Raw genomic sequence first — 17342 nt, 5'->3', positions numbered from 1 at the left:
AGTGGTGTCGCTGCCATCGGAAGGGGCAACAGTAGACGTGGATGGCACATTTCCTGGAACACCTTCCAAAGAAATATCTGCCTTTCTCGACTGATCAATATGCCGTCTCCAGGTGATGTCCGGTCCAATCTCTACTGTGTAAGAAAGTGGTCCTGTTCTTTCTTTTACCTTTGCAGGCATCCACTTGTGATCCCCGCGGTAGTCCCTAGCGAGCACACTCTCACCAATTTCCAACTCTCGTACCGGTCCGTCTCTTTGCACCTGTCTCAACTGGTTGTCCTGCACAACCCTCTTCACATTCGGTCGCAACAGGTCCAGCCTTGAACGTAAAGGTCTTCCCAAGAACAACATAGCTGGCGTTTGATTCGTGGTAGCATGTGTTGCGTTACGATACGCAAACAAAAACCTTTGCAACTTATGGGTTAACGTAGTCTTGTCACCCACCATGGCACGCAGCGCATTCTTCAAACTTTGTACAAATCACTCCACTAATCCGTTTGTAGCGGGATGGTATGGGGCAGAGGTCACGTGCCTGATCCCATTGTTCTTTAGAAAGATCTGGAACTCCTCAGATATAAACTGGGGTCCATTGTCACTCACCAGTTGTTCTGGGACACCAGTCCCCGCAAAAAGTTCTCTCAGCACTGTTATAGTTTGGGTAGCGGTTGTGGACGACATGCTAAACACTTCTGGCCACTTAGAACATGCATCGACAACCACCAGAAATGTAGAAATGAAGCTCTTCCAAGACTCGTGCCTGCAACTTCGGAGGTATAATAATCCTTAATCCCCACATGAGGCAACCACCACCCAATGTCAGTTCATCTCGGCGCCGATAGAACTGCGGAAACTGTATCTTCTGTTCTTCATTCCAGCCAGTCTGAGTAGCTGCGTAAACTAGGGACAATATTGGATCTCTCCTGGTTTCCCTCTGAAGCATTTCAGCTGTAACAGGGGAACTATCAAGCTGAGCAAGAATAAAAACATCCAAGGGAATGCTTCCTTTTGCCGGGTTTGCATCATCATCACCGCCTAATGGTAGCCGTGAGAGTCCATCAGCATTTGCATGACTGTGAGTTCTTTTGAACTCAATCTGGTATGTATGTCCTCCGAAAAACAACGCCCACCGCTGCATTTGCGCTGCTGCTGTCAGTGGAACGCCTTTCCGTGGATTAAAAATGGAAACCAAGGGTTGGTGGTCAGTAACCACCAATGTTTCCATACAAATACTGATTGAATCGTTTCACACCCCATACTAGACTCAAAGCCTCTTTATCAATTTGTGCATAATTTCTTTCTGCAGCATTGAGAGAGCGTGATGCAAAAGCTATGGGGCGTTCAGTTCCATCACCCATGGCATGTGATAACACCGCTCCAATACCGTACGGTGAAGCATCACAGGCTAGCTTGATGGGTTTGCATGGATCAAAATGGGTCAACACTGTTTCTGATACCACCAGTTTCTTCGCTTCCTGAAACGCTCGTTCACACTGTTTTGTCCACATCCATTTCTGTCCTGCTCGCAATAACGCATTCAAAGGGTGGAGAACAGTGGCGAGGTTTGCCAAAAACCGATTATAATAATTAACAAATCCAAGGAACGACCTCAATTGTGAGACATCTTTTGGTCGTGGGGCATCTGCGACAGCCCTTGTCATGACACTTGTGCAAGCCGTTTGCATCAATTTCGTGTCCACAATGTGTAATAGTACTCCTGAAAAACTCACACTTATCACGCCTCGCACGCAGTCCATAACTTCTTAGTCTCTGTAGAACACGTGTCAAGTTCTCCAAATGACTGTCGTCATCCTCTCCAGTGACTATAATATCATCAAGGTAGCACTGGGTACCCCGACATCCTTGAAGTACCTGCTCCATCGCTCGTTGCCATAATGCTGGCGCTGAGGCAACACCGAAAACCAGTCTATTGTATCGATACAAGCCTTTGTGAGTGTTAATGGTCAGGAACACCTTTGAGTCTTCCTCCATTTCCATCTGCAAATATGCTTCTGCCAGATCTATTTTACTGAAAAACTGTCCTCCTGATAAGGAAGCAAAAATATCCTCTATTCTTGGTAGTGGATATTGTTCAGCTTGCAGTTCAGAGTTGATGGAGACTTTAAAATCCCCGCACAGTCTTACAGTTCCATCCTTCTTGGCAACAGGAACAACTGGTGTTGCCCAGGGGCTCCGGTCAACTTTGGACAGTATTCCTTCAGCTTCTAACCGATCCAGCTCCGTTTCCACTTTCTGACGAATAGCATAGGGGACTGGCCGCGCTTTCTGAAATTTGGGTACTGCACCCTCATTCAGGGTTATTCTCCCTTTAATATGCTTCAACGTTCCTATTCCTGGTTGGAATACCACTGCAGCACCATCCAACACCTTTTTCAGTTTCTCTTGAGTGCCTGACAAAACAGGAACTGAGATTTGTAGACTTTTTATGGATTTCCAGTCCAACTGTAACTTTCTCAACCAGTCACGTCCCCAAAGTGCTGGTCCTGCCGTTGGAACTATGTACAGATCTAGTTCGCACTGTTGATCATTGTACCTTACAGTCACTGGCATCACACCCAGAGGAACTATGGACTCACCAGTATATGTTTTCAATTTAACAGGCGATGGCTTAAGTTTTGCTTTTGTGAAATGTCTTTCAAACTCAGATACGGCAGAGCCTGTGTCCAGCTCCATTCGGACTGACTTTCCATTCACTCGTGGTGTTAGCCAGATCGCTTGTTTCAAGTCACCTCTCAGACTGTAGATTTCCAGAGTTGCCAACCCTGTGTCGCTTTCTTCATCAGATTTTTGAGCAACAGCATGCACATCTCTACTTTTCTTTCTCTGAGCCTTGTACTGTTTGTTCTTCTCCTGGTGTGAAAGATCGGAGCGACAAGCTCTTTGTATGTGTCCAACTTTGTTGCATTTTCTGCACGTTTCAGTTTTAAATCTGCACTGGTTTGCTTTGTGTCTGCCCTTGCCACAACGGTAGCACAATTCTGCATTTTGCACTGTCTCTTTCAATTTACACACAGTGGTCACTTTGTTCACCGACATTTTTACTCCGGATTGCAACTCTACAGCGTCTCTGGCTGCTGTTTCCATGGCGACAGCAATTTCAACTGCCTGTTTGAATGTGAGATCCGACTCCGTAAGCAATCTTTTCTGGATACTCTCTTGTAAAATACCACAGACTAGACGGTCTCTCAGCGCATCACTCAGTCCATCTCCAAACTGACAGTGTTCTGACAGCTTCTTTAATTCAGCCACATAAGCTGCGATAGACTCCCCTTCGTTTTGATTACGTTTATGGAACCTAAAACGTTCCGCTATAAGCAGCGGTTTTGGAGTAGATTGATTTCTTTGGCTAGCGAGCTGCCGTATTTTCTCAGAAATTTGCCAACTTCAAACTTTAAAAGCTCCCAGTTACAACTAAACACACCATCCCTCTGGGCTTTGTCCCAGTAATAGGTGATCAGCCTCTTCAGCTTCGCCTTCACTGAGTCATGTTTAAGCAGGGAGCTGTTCAGCTTCCAGTAAGAAGCCCCTCTACTGCAAGATGCTCCAGCAAAAAAAATTGATGCTAATGAAAACAGCCTTGCGGTCAGTCAATGGAGTTGTCAAAATATTAACAGTAACGCTATTTTTTATCTAACACCTCAGAAACAAGCCAGAAGTCTATTGTCATGGTTGGGTCTGAGGGAAGCGGCGGACCCAAAAGCAGAGCGGTAATCGTGGTGGTGTCTTTGGGGAAATCCAAGAGAGGAGGTCAGAGGACGGACAAAGGGTCTTCGAGGTGCGAACATTGTAACAGGGAGGATCCAAAAGGCGAGGTCAGTACACAGGCAAGAGGTCGATGATCAGAAAGAGGCAGTAGATCGGGGGAACAAGGGACGGGTTCGGGGAAGGCGTTCGGGAACAGGAAATGGCTGGAGAAGGTCGCTAACGAGGAGGCAGACCAAGGTTCCGCATCAGCTGGTGATCTGACGCAGCCTTTTATGCTGTAGTCTGCGTTGCGTCCCAGGTGTTCCGTGTTGGCCCGGAGGTGTGGGCGTGGCATCTATACGTGACTGTCTAGAGCCATCTCTGTTGCTCCAGGTGTATAGCCTATCATTCACATACTTCTCCCTCCATACATCAACAACATTAAATTTTTCCATGAGAAGTTTCAAAGTAGATTTCAAACACGAAGGATGACCTGGAGGCCACCTATCCTTAGCCTCATCCAAAACAACATTAAAATCTCCTCCTATTAACACATAAGCCTCCGGATACTTGGACAGCCAGTGTACAAGTCTCTCCAACGAATTAAGTAATTGATCATTCCTAGCTTTAGAGTTAAATCCATAAATGTTAACCACAATCACAGTAACGCTATAGCACCTTATGACCAAACAAATGAAATTGCCATTAAGATCACAGTCAGAGGGCAGGACCTTACCCTCAAAATTGTTTTTTAGGCAAGAAAGCCCCGCAGAGTGCTCCGACCCATGGGACAGCCAGATATCCCCACCCCATTGTGATTTCCAAAAATTAACATCACTAGTAATAGAGTGCATCTCCTGAAAAAAAACAAGATCAGTTTTCAAGTGCTTAGTAAACAAAAACAAGGACTTACGCTTCACATTATCTCTCCACCCCCTGGCATTTAATGACACAACCGAAAAAGACATAAAAATACAAAAATAAATAAAAAAGAACTTTTAACCTCTATCGAGTCTAATACTCTAGAAAATGAGATAAGTAGGTCAGTAGAATAAGTAGCACCACAGAACATGTCAAGTTACATGAAAAGAAACTTCCAGAAAAGTTCAACAATAATCTAAGTTATATTAAGTGACATCTCCCACAATATAAACTACACATTCCAAATCAAAGTTATCCAGCACACACACACACACACACATTTTCGGAACCGCTTGTCCCATACGGGGTCGCGGGGAACCGGAGCCTACCCGGTAACACAGGGCGTAAGGCCGGAGGGGGAGGGGACACACCCAGGACGGGAGTTATCTTTAAAAAAATATCAGAAGTCCATAGAAAAAATTATGGCCCCTACCAACAGAGTGCAAATACTCCGTGCCTGCTAACGAAACTGTTAAATAAGACACATGAAAAAAAACAACAATATCCAAACAGTCCAACAAGCCATCCCGTGAGAACAATCTCGCCTTCTCCTTGAATGTAAGCTCTGGCTCCTACGAAGTAGGCTGTCTTTCCTGCTTCCCGGGCCTTCTGAACCTCTAGCCAAAGCCGGAGCCTCTTCTCCCGATCTTCCTTAGAGAAATCCTCCTTAAGCTGCAGGCCATGGCTCTTCAGGTAGGAAGAAGTCTTAGCAGCCCTCCACACAGCATCTCTGCACACACGTGACCTGAACTGCAGGATGATCGCCCTGGGTCTTTCACCTCCATCCATTTGCCGGCTCTTGCCGAGGCGAAATGCCCCATCAACAGCATCAACAAGCTTGTCCTTCTTGCTGGGTAGGACATTCTGGCAAATCTTCAGCACCTCCAGACGAACATTCTCTTGGGAAAGTTCCGGAACCCCCAACAACTTCAAATTCTGCCATCTCATATAATTTTCAAGATCCTCCAATCTCCTCTTCGCCAACCTGACAGGCTGCTCTACTCTTCCAACGCGCTGCTCGAGGTCAGAAACTCTCACAGTGACAGCTCTGAGGTCAGTAATAGCAGCCTCCACCTTCTCATTCAAGTCGGAGATTCGCCTCTCAATTGCGTCAGACCTGCTGTTTATCAGCTTGATGATGCTCGCTAACTGACATGCGACCTCACCGGCCGGCATCGCGGCGCCACACTCTAGCGATTTCTTTTTGGCAGCAGCGACTTGATCGGGGTGGCGGGCAGTGGGGGGGACTCCTCCTCCTCCACCTCCCCCTCCTCGACAGTACACACCGCTGCGTCCTCACACATGTCTCGTGTGTCATTGCGGCCCCTGTAGGCTAGCGCACATGCATAGCTCACCGCCTTATGCTCCTCGGCCGAAGAAGACGAAAGTCCACGCTTACAGACCATTGGAACAAAAAACAGCACACTATATAAACGCATAAGGATAAATGCACTTAACTACTTAAAAAATACGGCCACCTCTAAGTTGGAAGCCTTTCCACTATTCTTTCCCAAAACTTGGTGCAAGAGCTCAAAAAAAGCATCCGCTTAGGCAGCCATCTTGGTCTCCCCCCTGTACAGGCGTTATATGTATTGTAACGAGCCACGTTACTGTGTTTTAGCGGGAAATGCGTATGTTGTGATTGGTTGGCGTTTGGTGGCATCGGGGAATATAAGGGGAACAAAAGACGAACGGGTCTGTGGGCGCTGGGAAGGAGCTTGGGTCTTTGAGGACACGGGGTTCTCAGACCGAGAGCATATTTTTTCTAGTGCCGGTGTTCAATGAAACGTTCAAGATGAACGTTGCCTCTGCGTCCGTCTTCGCCCCATCCAAATCCACGGCGCTGCGCGCCACAGTATTATGTTTCAAGTTTATTGGTACAAGTACCGTGTACAAGTATCATGAAATTCTTCTTGAATGCTTCTCCACAGACTATGAAGAAAAACAATAGATAATATTGCACAAAACAATAACAATTAGTAAAACCAATAACAATAAATAACAGTAGGCAGCCAGAGAACTCAGAACGTGAGAATGAGAAGCTTAAAGTGACAGTGTAATGTACCAATGTGCTTGGAAAGAACAGTCCAACTCTATTTAGTGAAGGTGACATATTGGTGAGTGTTGTATACTCTTCCAGCAGTGGGGTTCCTCAGTGTAGTAAATGAAAGTATGACATGTATTAAAGAAAACAAAATAGGTTAATAATTATGTATAATCAAGCCTTGCGTGGAACAGAGATGTTATAAAACTTATTGATTCAACTGAATCTCTTGTTTGAAGGGTTGTTACTCTCTTAACTCCATGAACAGCTATTTCAATGTTCTTTTAAAAAAACACACACATCTGGTATTACACTAATACACATCCGACAGTAAACACCGGGGAAGGATTATAGGTTGCACAGGATGTACGTAGTTACTTCCTTCCCATTTATGGCCCATCATTGGAATCCTTCTCATTGAGTTGGAGTTTGATAAGAGATCAACTTGAACTTGTCCGAGTCGTCTTTTTTCATTCTTCGTACATGTCAAACATATATCTGCAGTTTTTCGAGCGTTAAAAGGCACCAGTAAGATGCAAAAAGAAAAGGTTTCTTTACTCATAGAAAAAGCAAGTTACCTATTCTCTACTAGTCTAGACTAGTTGCCTGGAGGTACGATTAAAGAACAACAACAAGCAGCTGGAGTACACACTGTTTTATATCTTCCCGCAAGAGATAATTTGTCAGAAGGTAAGGGTCTAAGTTTTAAACGTCTGCAGAGAGTTCTGTAGCTAGCAGTCCATCCATCATTCCTGGCAGTGAAAGCGGTCTGAGCATCAATGATGAATTAGTTGCAGCACCTAAATAATAAATAGGGGCGTTAAGTACACTTCCGTGTGTCCAGTGTTGATTTGCATGGGTCATTAGTGACACTGAGATTATTACAGGTGCACTGCTCTCTGTGTGATCAGTCATAGGCTTTACATGGGTGTCATGGATTGTACTGTACTGTGTTTGGACCGTGTTCACTATGCTCAGTTGAGGGGCTACTGCAGCCCAACCTGCACAACCTACTAGTACTACTGGCCTCTGCACAGGTACTGCAGCTTATGTGTGTGCATAATTGATTACCAGCTTACAATATATAAATATTGATGTTCATTTTTTGCAAATAAAGAAAAAACACTTAGGCATGGGCACATACACACACACACACACATTTTCAGAACCGCTTGTCCCATACGGGGTTGCGGGGAACCGGAGCCTACCCGGTAACACAGGGCGTAAGGCCGGAAGGGGAGGGGACACACCCAGGACGGGACGCCAGTCCGTCACAAGGCACCCCAAGCGGGACTCAAACCCCAGACCCACCGGAGAGCAGGACTGTGGTCCAACCCACTGCACCACTGCATCCCCCTGGGCAGATACAAATAGGGGAATTATGTGATAAATACACACACACAGAAACCGCTTGTTCCAAGAGGGGTTGCGGCAAACCGGACCCTAACCCAGCGACACAGGGCGCAGGGCTGGAAAGGGGAAGGGACACACTCAAGATGAGACACCAGTCTGTCGCAGGGCACCCCAAGCAGCATTCAAACCCCAGACCCACCAGAGAACAGGCACAGGACAAACCCGCTGCGCCACCACACCCCTGCATTCTATTTGATTTTTATGCAAATGAATTCTGTACGTTTTGCCATATATGGTGTCATGGACAAAGGTAGAAAAATAAGACACACACACACACACACACACACACATTTTCAGAACCGCTTGTCCCATACGGGGTCACGGGGGAACCGGAGCCTACCCGGCAACACAGGGCGTAAGGCCGGAGGGGGAGGGGACACACCCAGGACGGGACGCCAGTCCGTCACAAGGCACCCCAAGCAGGACTCGAACCCCACACCCACCGGACAGCAGGACCGTGGTCCAACCCACAGCGCCACCGCGCCCCCTAAAAATAAGACATTCTAAAATAATTTTTCTTCTGATTTTGGTTCCTGATTTTAATGTTTCATGTGTTATTTCAATAAGTTTATGCTGAAATGGTTATTCCTTTTTTTTTTTACCAGTACCAGTCAAAACCTCATAAGGCAGGCCATGCCCCCCAACTGCATTGTTAGCAGACTAGTGTGGCTTTTGTTAGCATGTCAGTCCTCAACTTTGATGGTAACTGCAATGTGTGTAGCCACCTCAAATTAAATTTTCAAAGGTTCCCTGACTCTAGAAAGAAATATGTTCTGAATTTCTCCCATCTCCAGAAATCCTCTGTCCTCGCTGTATTTGCACTGAAGCGACACTTTAGCTGCTATTATGAACTTCTGAGGAAACTAAAAATGTTGTCATTTACTTTAAATTGGCAATGACACTAAGGGCATGTGGACTTATTATATTCTGACAAGTGTCTCAGCATCCTCCCCCTCAAAACAGTCAGTATCTTCTCCATCAGACCTCATACGGTCACCATCACTGGACTCCATCAAAAGGTATGGAAAATAGTTTCAGGTCCATACCTCAAGACAATGAGAGTACGCTATTCTATTGGAAGTTCTGTGCTTGTTCTTCCAGGGCATGTTGACCCAGGGGAAGATAACATGACCACTGCCCTTCGAGAGACCGAAGAAGAGGCAGGTCTTTTAGCAGGGCAGCTCCAAGTAGGCAGCGGCATAGTTGATGTGGGGTGCGAGATCTTGTCCATGAGGCGTTGGAAGGTGGCTGGGGCCCCATGTAAAGGGAGTGACAAATTGGTGCAAACCAAAAGCCGAGTTTTCCCTGGACTCCGGAGACAAGGGAATCTGCCGGTAGCCCTTGCTGAGATCCAGTGTCGAATAGAAATGAGCAGGACCTAGCGGGTCCAGTAACTCATCCACTCGGGGCATGGGGTAGGCGTCAAACTTCGTGACCGCACTGACCCGCCAGTAATCCACACAGAAGCGGGTGGAGCCATCCGGCTTTGGAACCAAAACAACCGGACTGCTCCAATCGCTGTGGGATTCCTCAACGATACTGAGTTGCAGCAATTCGGCGAGTTTGTCCTGTATCACTTTTTGTTTATGAACAGGAACTCGATACAGTCAACTACGTACCGCCCATCCCGTCGATGAGACCGGGGCCCAGCGTAACGGGAAGGGGGTCTTTGTCCAGGTCAGGTAGCTCCGGGTCCAACTCATCCCGTATGGGGACCAAGGTAGCCAAGGAGGCAACCGGGATCTCCCGCCAGCGCTTAAAGAGACTGAGGCGGTATATCTGCCGTGCCCCGCCTCAGTTGGATCGGAGGACCTCATAATCAACCTCTCCAATGTGCCATCTGACCATGAAGGGTCCTTGCCACTTGGTGAGCAATCTGGACTGCGACGTGGGAAGCAACAGAAGTACCTTCTCACCTGGTGTGAAGTGCCGTTACTGTGTCCCCCTGTTGTACGCGCAGGCTTGCCTCTCTTGGGCCTGTTGCAGATGTGCCCGGCACAGGCGACCGAGAGCGTTCAACCACTCTTGTAGGTCAAGAACATGTTGCAGTTCGCTTTAACTAGGGCTGGGGCCTTCTTCCTATGCCTCCCTGATAATATCTAGAAGCCGACGGCCGTATAAGAGCTCAGAGGGGGAAAACCTCGTGGAGGCCTGGGGTACCTCCCGCATCGCAAACAACAGGGGGTCCAACAGCTGGTCCCAGTGTCGGGGTCCTCTGCTACAAACTTTGCAATCATGTTGTTCAGTGTTCGGTTGAACCGCTCCACCAGCCCGTCTGTTTGGGGGTGAAAAACGTTGGTTCAAACAGGCTGAACCCCCAACAGTTTAGAGAAGACAGTGAGGGTGCGTGACATAAACGTGGTGCGCTGGTCGGTAAAAATCACCTTTGGTACGCCTGCCCTCGTGAACAGTTTGAACAATGCATCCGCCACCATGCACGCTGACATATTACGCAGGCAGACTGCTTCTGGATACCGTGTGGCATAATTGACCACTACCAACATGAACTGAAAACCCTGCGCGCTCCGCTCCAGGGGACTGACGAGGTCCATCCCCATCCAGTCAAAGGGGTTGTCCACTAGGGGAAGCAGGCACAACGGTGTGCGTGGTATGGTGTTGGGGTTTACCCACTGACACTCGGTGCAAGCAGCACACCAGCAACGGATGTCCGTGCGAATACCCGGCCAATAAAACCGCCCCATGAGAGGCCATAGCATTTTATCCTACCCAAGGTGTCCCGGCATGGGGTTAGAGTGGGCCGCGTGGAATATAGCACATCCCAGCAACCGAGGGGTACTAAAAGCTGAAGGCTGTCCTCCCCGCTGTCCGGATCACGTTATAAGCGGTAATAACAGTGGTTAACCACACAGACATACGGGTAGGAAAGCGGCTGTCCAGGGCGAACCGACACCCCATCGATTTTAGCAACTTATTCGCATACATGGCGGAGCATGTCATCTCGCGACTGTTCAAGGGAGAAGTCAATCACTTCGGCAAGCCACGCGATATTCGTCGGGGACGTCAGCGCTCCGATGCCCAGCGCATCGCTTCCCGGCGTTGTTGGGAGGCAGCAGGCCTCCCCCTCCGCGTGGGTCCGGCTTCCTTCTGCCTGTACGAGAGCCCCGGCAAAACCCACCCAGTTGGTCCCTAACATCAGTGGGAACGGCGGGTGCGGTGCAATCACGGCCCTTACCTTATAGCCTCGGCCCCCCACCCTGAACGTGATGTTTGTGGTAGGATAAAGGTGCACATCCCCATGAACACACCGAACCTTCACCCGCAGACGCCATGCCCCCGGCAGCACCAGGCTTTGCTGGATCATGGTTTGTTGACACCCGGATTCCAAGAAAGCCCAGCAGGTACCCCCTTGGAACCTTACCGGGACTCTGTACCGAGGAGCTGGACCGGGAGCAGTCGTACTGCAGCACTGACGTTCATCACGGGGCAATCCCGCTGGAGATGCCCCTGGTCCCCACAACACCAGCACTCTGGTCCTTGCCTGCCGGTCATCGGGGGGTTCCCCTGAGGAGAGGAAAAGGAGGGGGCTAATGGGAGAAAGGGAAGGGGTCATCGCAATGACGCGTTTCCGACTGGGGAAGGGCAGGCTGCAGGAGCGGAAAGACGAGGGACCGGGAGGCCCGGCACGGACAGCGGACCGGGGCTCGGCCAGCTCCGGGGTGCAGGTAGGCGTCGGTGTGGGAGAGGCCGGGTGGGTGGAGAGGCTCGTGGTCAGTTGGTTTTCTGCCATCAACTGTTCCAGGGCCACCTGTTCCACGATCCTGATTTGCAGCCAAAGGTGGGCGGAGTCTAGGACCCACTGGGAAAACAGGAAGGGCCGGGCCGTCTTGTCCAACCTCAGGCTGCACAGTCACTGACAGTGGCCCTCTGTCGTCAGGCTCACTTTCTCCACCACCGCTTCCTGGAGTGCACCGTAATCCGCAGTGGTGGCCAGTACTTGGCACACCACCCTCAGGGGTGTCCCCCATGAGATGGGGCATGAGCCGTAGCGTCCACTCCTCCAGGGGCCACTAGCAGGAGCGGGAGGTGCGCTCGACGATCTCCAGGAACGTTTCCAGGTCATCTTCCAGGGCCATCTTGGGGAGGTGGACGGGGCCAGAGGCAGGCAAGACTGGGCGGTCAGTGAGGGTAGCCAGAGCTTCCACCAGGGCCCGGCGAGCTTGACCGCCATGGTGGCATCCAGCGATTCCTGGTGTTACAGCTACAGTCGCTGGAGTAGGCATTCCAGCTGTTCCCCGTCCATCACCTGGTTCAATCCCAGGTTTTGGCACCACTGTAACAGAGGAAATGGTCGCCAGGTAGGATGCTCGTCTATTCGACTTGGGTTTATTATCTCCTAGTTGGGAAGAAGGAAAGAGGGTGGAACAGGGAACAGGTATGATGGGGACTTGACTCGTGGTCGTGGTTGTTTGCTCTCGGTCCTCTCGGCATCAGTTCTCCTCTGCCAGTTCTCTCTCGCTGCCGTGCCCAGGGGAAGAAATAGGGTACGTGATTAGCCCCGGCTGCGGCTGCTTTGTCCCCGTCTCTGCCCCTTTCCCCCACTGCCTGGCCTGCTTTCATCTCACACGCCCTGGTCTGAAAATCCTGTGCCTTTGGATGCTTGTTTCCATGAGAAACGTCAAAGGAATGAGCCGGTTTGGCTGAAGGACTATGTACACTAGTTACAGAATTAACATGGACATTTAAGTGCTGTTGAAATGTTCTATACTGTTGAAAAGTGTTGTTAAAAATTTATGAGCTACTTGCATTCTTTCAGTGTGTTGTATAGTGTATTTTCATATGCATGTGAAGTGGTTGCTTGATAGCTAATGTACTGCTTGCCTTTCCTATTGCATGTACTGTTTGTGATTACAGGAAGAATTCCTTAAGTAAGGGGGGAATATGTGGTGGATATGTGGTGTTTTGCATTGGCGTACTGCTAGTTGGCGTTCAAGGTTTTGTGATGCCATTAGAAAGATAATTGTCAGGTGCATAGCTTTACTATGCTGCATATATTTACGTAGAACTACGTGTGGGTGGTGCGAGAAATGAAACGAGGTTGTGTTTGCAGTCAGCGTTTATTGGGCGACAAATCACAGCATTCTACAGATTCAGTGGAATCAGACACGGCAAGAATGGGGTGATGATGTGAGAAGTACGATATTGCCACAGAAGATGACGTTCATGCCGCCAAAAGAATCGTTGAAGTTGATGTTGGCCATGCGCGAGTGGATGGTGCCTAGGACACCAGCGCTGATCATGCTGACTTCGTCGATGATCACTCGTCTCAGCGTCGGTGTCTTCGGCGCCCTGCTGCCCCGACCCACTCGGCCCAGATATCAGGTCTGTCACTGCTGCATGCGTGTCCATGGGCTCATCCTGCACGGTGATGTCGGGTGCACGAGAAGTCGATGGTTGCGGCTCCGAGGCCTCCTGAGGCGATTTTGCAGCGTCCCACGCCGCCTTGTCCCGAGCATGCTGCTCACGCTTTCGCTGAGCCGGTGTCTTGGCCGGTGTCTTATTCGCCTTTGGGCCCCCTACCTCGGTCTAAATTAAGGTTTTCCTGCCGGTGTGATATGTGTCCGATAGCGCGGCTCTCTAGCGACGAACTGAGGTACTGATGTCACCACTATGATGTGGTTAAAATGTGATGACATATAGTGCAACACACGGCAACTCCATAACGAGCCAAATGTGGGACATTTTCGCAACGTTACCAGCTCACTCAGGCTGAACCGACAGCGGCCGTTCATATGTCGTTCGATGCGGTGTTCCTTCCTCTGTCCAACGGTATATGCAGTATCTCTCTGTGTCTTTTCATCTGCGAGCAGTAGCAGTGAGAGGGGTTGCATTTTTTCGTGACAGTCAATTCCCAAGTTACCCCCCCCCCACCTAATGAGGATAAAGACGTAGTTCTACATCAAAAAGAGAAGACTTGTCTTATACGTGGTGATGTTGACTTGGTGTATTACGGGCTTGTTCGTTTTCATTATTCAAATCTTTGAATAATAATTCTCCTGCTTCCCTTGCCTACTAAAGACACAACATGCATTCTATTCAGAACAAAAAAAAAATCAAGTACTGTAGACAAAAATGTATCATCAAGCATATTCACAGTGATGAAGACTGACCGGTGACCACCACCTTCTTCATCTTACTGCACTGCGAGACACGTGTTCCTCTATCATGGCTCTTTGGGTGTGGGGCGCTCGCAGGTGTGCGGGGCATGTGTGCAGATGTGTGTTTCGCCGGCCGTGTGGGCTCGTGCACAAGTGAGGCTGCGGTCACAGGTAACGAGACTCATGCGCGAGCATAGCGAACATGGCTGATATGTATATGTTTTTACATCCTAAACTTTTGTGCCACTTTTCTGTATATGCAGATATATATAAAAATTTCCCACTCAGCCCTCCCTTTTTGCGGGCGGTCTTACTCCTTCAAGCTCGGGTCCTCTACCAGAGGCCTGGGAGCTTGAGGGTTCTGCCCAGTATCTTAGCTGTTCCTAGGACCGCACTCTTCTGAACAGAGATCTCGGATGTTGTTCCCGGGATCTGCTGGAGCCCCTCTCCCAGCTTAGGGGTCACAGCCCCAAGTGTTCCGATTACCACGGGGACCACTGTTGCCTTCACCTTCCACATCTTTTCTAGCTCCTCTCTCAGTCCTTGGTATTTCTCAAGCTTCTCATGTTCTTTCTTTCTGATGTTGCCATCGCTTGGGATGGAGACATCTATCACTACGACTTTCTTCCTCTGTTTGTCCACCACTACTATGTCCGGTTGGTTAGCCATTACCAGTTTGTCAGTCTGGATCTGGAAGTCCCACAGGATCTTAGCTTGGTCATTCTCAACCAACCTTGGGGGTGTATCCCACTTTTATCCTGGGACTTCCCGCCCATACGCGGCACAGATGTTCCTGTACACTATGCCAGCGACTTGGTTATGGCGTTCCATGTATGCCTTGCCTGCTAACATCTTACACCCTGCTGTTATGTGCTGGATTGTCTCAGGGGCATCTTTGCACTGCCTGCACCTGGGGTCTTGCCTGGTGTGGTAGACCCCGGCCTCTATTGATTTTGTACTTAGAGCTTGTTCCTGTGCTGCTATGATTAATACCTCTGTGCTGTCTTTCAGTCCAGCTTTGTCCAGCCACTGGTATGATTTTTCAATATCAGCCACTTCTTCAATCTGACGGTGGTACATACCATGTAGGGGTTTGTCCTTCCATGATGGTTCCTGTTCTTCCTCATCCTCCTTCTCAGGTTTCTGCTGCCTGAGGTATTCACTAAGTATCTCATCAGTTGGGGCCATCTTCCTGATGTAGTCAAGGATCTTTGTTGTTTCATCCTGGATAGTGGCTCTGACGCTCGCTAGTCCTCTGCCTCCTTCTTTCCGCTTAGCGTACAGCCTCAGGGTGCTGGATTTGGGGTGAAACCCTCCATGCATTGTCAGGAGCTTCCTTGTCTTGATGTCAGTGGCTTCTATCTCCTCTTTTGGCCAGCTTATTATGCCAGCGGGGTATCTGATGACCGGCAGGGCGTAGGTGTTGATAGCCCGGACCTTGTTCTTCCTATTCAGCTGACTTCTCAGGACTTGCCTTACTCTCTGCAGGTGTTTGGCAGTTGCTGCTTTCCTTGCGGCCTCTTCATGATTCTCATGCACCTGCGGGATTCCAAGGTACTTGTAGCTGTCCTCAACATCTGCTATGTTGCCTTCAGGTAGTACAATCCCCTCAGTTCCGACTACCTTCCCTCTCTTTGTTACCATCCAGTTACTTATCCAATCTGAATGACATTCCGATGTCATTGCTGTAGATCCTGGTGGTGTGGATCAGGGAATCGATGTCTCGTTCAGTCTTGGCATACAGCTTGATGTCATCCATGTAGAGGAGGTGACTGATGTTTACCCCATTCTGTAGTCAGTATCCGTAGCCAGTCTTGGTGATGATCTAGCTGAGGGGGTTCAGGCCTATGCAGAACAGCAGTGGGGACAATGCATCTCCTTGGTAGATGCCGCACTTGATGGTGACTTGCGCAATTTGCTTGAAGTTGGCCTCTAGGGTTGTTTTCCACTGCCCCATTGAGTTCCTGATGAAGGCTCTTAGTGTCCTGTTGATTTTGTATAGTTCTAAGTATTCCAGGATCCATGAGTGAGGCATCGAGTCATAGGTTTTCTTGTAGTCAATCCAGGCGGTGCACAAGTTGATCTGTCTGGTCTTGCAGTCTCAAGTGACTGTTCTGTCTACCAGTAGCTGGTGTTTCTACCAATTCCTTTCTGGGCCCCGCTCCTGTATTGAACCATATGCCTGTTCATCTTAACCACTATGATACCTGAGAGCAGCTTCCATGTTGTGCAGAGGCAGGTTATCGGGCGATAGTTGGATGGGACCGCTCCTTTCTGGGGGTCCTTCAGGATCAGGACTGTCCAGCCTTCTGTTAACCATTCAGGGTGGGTCCCATCCATTAGCAGCTGGTTCATTTGTGTTGCAGTTAGCTTCTTTTGCCAGAAGGCATGGATCATGTCAGTTTTCCTTGATCTTGGCCTCTAGCCTTCTTTTCTATGCAGGATACTGCTTGGGATTCATTTTGTATCCAAGCATCTCAAGGATTACTGTTGCTGTGTTGTACAGCAGCTGGTTGGTCTCAGTAGGGATTGTTCATAGTGCTGCATTCACATCTTCTAGTAGACTTTCAGTAGGTACTTCACTTGGTCTTGCTAATCAGCCACAGGGGCTCCAGGTATCCTTCTTAGCCATGATCTTATCTCTTAGGTCAGCTGTTCTTGCATTCAGCTTACAAGGGCTCATTGTTCTTGGGGCTTGGTACCCAATCTCAGAGTGTGGGGATGATGATGATGATATCTCCCCCCTGACCTGTTGTCCTGGCTCCCCCTTGCCGTAACATTTGTGTTGTACCTCATCAATCTCTAGTTGTGATAGCAGTTGTTTCTTGCGGATGTTGTAACACTGAGCTACTAGGTGTTTAGGCATTAGTCTTGATGTTGGGTTTCAAAGTATCCATAGGTCCCACATCCTCTTCATGTAACCCCTTTCACTGGAGTTACTTGTGTAGTAGCATTCCAACAGTTCCCTATTCTCATCTCTTGTCCATGCATGCCTTGTTCTAGTTCCAGTAGCCCACTTATCAGTATGTCCTGGTTCCCCAACATCTGGCACAGACCTTGTTAATCCAGGCAACATCTGAGCCAGGATGGCTCTCTTTGTTTTTCACTCTCATAGCCCAGGTAGGCAGAGCCAAGCATAAGGAGGT

Source organism: Scleropages formosus, chromosome 5 (genome assembly GCF_900964775.1).
Source record: "Scleropages formosus chromosome 5, fSclFor1.1, whole genome shotgun sequence".
In the NCBI taxonomy this organism is placed as follows: Eukaryota; Metazoa; Chordata; class Actinopteri; order Osteoglossiformes; family Osteoglossidae; genus Scleropages; species Scleropages formosus.
This window is presented reverse-complemented; position numbering follows the sequence as displayed.